The following is a 2696-nucleotide window of genomic DNA, read 5'->3' on the forward strand; positions in this document are numbered from 1 at the left end:
CCTACGCACCATTACGCAGGCAAATCCAGCAACTTCCAATTGAAGGGGAATAGAAGTCCACCCCGCGTAGCCTTTGTGCGTAGTCTACGCAGCTTCAAGGGTCATTTTAAGGAGCTGAAAATGTGGGTTTAGAGAGAGAATATGTTAGTTCTTCATCTTGGAATAGATTTCTAGAGAGAATGAGGAGCTCTTCCACCATGGATACACTTCAAGGTAAGTTGTTTTGGCACAAAGATGATTATATAACATCAATTAGTGATAACACTAACATTATTATGGATCAAATTCATACGAAATGGGTTGAATCTTCAAGAACACCAAAAAGAGGAAAAGTGAGATTGTTCCACCAAGAGGTAATCCCTTCACTTGAGCTTCATATATATGTCATATTGGAGTATGGGTAGCATGTTTAAGAGTTTTATTTGAAGTAATAATGGGATATTGTATGAACCCTAAGGGTGGATCTTGAGAATGCCATTTTTGGGTAAAGAAGAAGATGAATAGTGATGAATTGATATAAATACATATGTCTTGAGTTTCTAATGATTCTAATAGACTTGATAACTTAATTGATGAATGAATTTAATTGGGAATCACCATTTGGATAAGATACAACACTAGTTCTTGAACCTAGAGTTTTGTTGGAGAAGGCAATGAATAGTGACTTGATGATGTTGGGTAATTAATATAGTATTATTAATGACTCCAAATGAGTATTAAATAATAAGAATTAAATTGAATAGACTAATGTATGAGCCTATTGGGTAATTTGGACTGGTTGAAGGATTGTTGCCGAATTGTGAAGCCTAAATGGATATTTATGAATCTTTTCGTATTTATTTTGATGTAGTTGGGATATCTAATGGTAGGTATTGAATTGTGGGTGATATTTGGACATTTTAATCAATTGGATTATCGTAGTATTTTCGGACCTTGAAGGTTGAGATTGGGATTGCTAGGATGTTCGGAACATTGTAGTAATTTAAGGAAATCTCAAATCGAGGTATGTTGGCTAAACTCCTCTCTTAGAATTGAATCCCACAGTATTCATGTAATTTATGTAAGTCCCAAGTGGTTCACTATAAACAAAATTGGCTATTCCGAATGAGTTGTGTTGAAAGATACATGTTCAATATGTAAACCAAATGCTTTTATCATGTTATGTTATCATTTGATAATGTGTTCAAAGTATGAGTTGTGCATTAAAAATGTTTCCAAACGAAGGCTATTATGCCAAATCTTGTGAAAAATCTATATGTACCTAAGACTCTTAAGTGCTCACACGTGTACTAAAAATGTTGATTTGAAATGCCTCGTTGTGGATGATGATGATGTTTGAAAGTAAAAAAGGTGAGCATGAAATACTAAATATGGTCGACGTGCCAAGAATGATTTTATAATTATGGCCACTAGTGCCAATGAAATAAAAAGATGTGAAAGAAATATGAAATGAGATGATTGGTACAAAAAGGATGATGTCTCGAATGAAACGGCCAAGCCAATCAGGTCGTGATCGGACGCCATGACACACACATGGTGGAGATTGTACTGGAAATTGTAAATTAAAATTGTGATTGTGGTTCATGTCTCTAGTGAAATGGCCTAGCCGATCGGGTCGTGATCGGACTCCGTGCTAAAAGTACAGTGGTATTGTGAATATTGGTGTCGTGAACGGTGGAATATTGGTATTAAAGATCTCCCAACTTAAGATATGGAAACTAATTTGAATACTGTCTTGATCCTAATTTGAGGTTTTATGTTGTTTGTGGCTTCCAGTGATATTATGATTGTTATTCCTTGTATTATTTATCGTTCTATTGAGAGGGTGTTTTGTCAGACCCTACTAAGCTTGCTCGTGACTCGTTAGATCTATGTAACCTAGTGCTCTCATACCAACTGTCAAGACCCAAAATTCCCACCTTCGGAACGTGATGGCGCCTAACATTTCACTTGCTAGGCAAGCCAACGTTAGAATAATATTAACCATTTAAAAACAATTTTTAAATATATTAATAACAAGGAAACAAATGCGGAAGCAAAGTTTGAAATATAGTGAAATAATCTATCAAACAACGGTGTCTAAATACCATCACAGAATTGGTGTCACAAGTGCACGAGCTTCTAGAATAAATACAAATAAAGGTCTGAATAAAATAAAGTTGTCTGGAAATAAACACACAACTAAAGTACAATAGACGGGGACTTCAGAACTGTGAATGTTATGCAGTTATACCTCAAGTCTCCTCTGATAGCTGAAATCCGAGCAAGCCTATGGTACGCCACTGGGACCAACTCCAAAATTTGCACAAGAAGTGCAGAGTGTAGTATCAGTACAACCGACCCAATGTACTGGTAAATGCTGAGCCTAACCTCGACTTGGATTTGATTTTGCTGTATTCCAGATGACAGGTTCCGCCAAGAGGTGGTGGAGAGATTATACATTGACCCGACCAGTCGGATCACCTACACTTACCTGGGAGCATTTCTCTCAGCTATTTCTGGAGAAGTTCCTCCCTATCACACTGAGAGAGGAATTCCGCAAGCAATTTGAGCGTCTACAGCAGGGCAGTATGACTGTTACTCAGTATGAGTCCCATTTTGTGGATTTGGCCCACCATGCTCTCCTTTTACTACCTACGGAGGGAGAGAGAGTAAGGAGGTTCATTGAGGGACTCATTCACCCTATCAGACTTCAT

This window comes from Nicotiana tomentosiformis, chromosome 1, assembly GCF_000390325.3.
Source record: "Nicotiana tomentosiformis chromosome 1, ASM39032v3, whole genome shotgun sequence".
In the NCBI taxonomy this organism is placed as follows: Eukaryota; Viridiplantae; Streptophyta; class Magnoliopsida; order Solanales; family Solanaceae; genus Nicotiana; species Nicotiana tomentosiformis.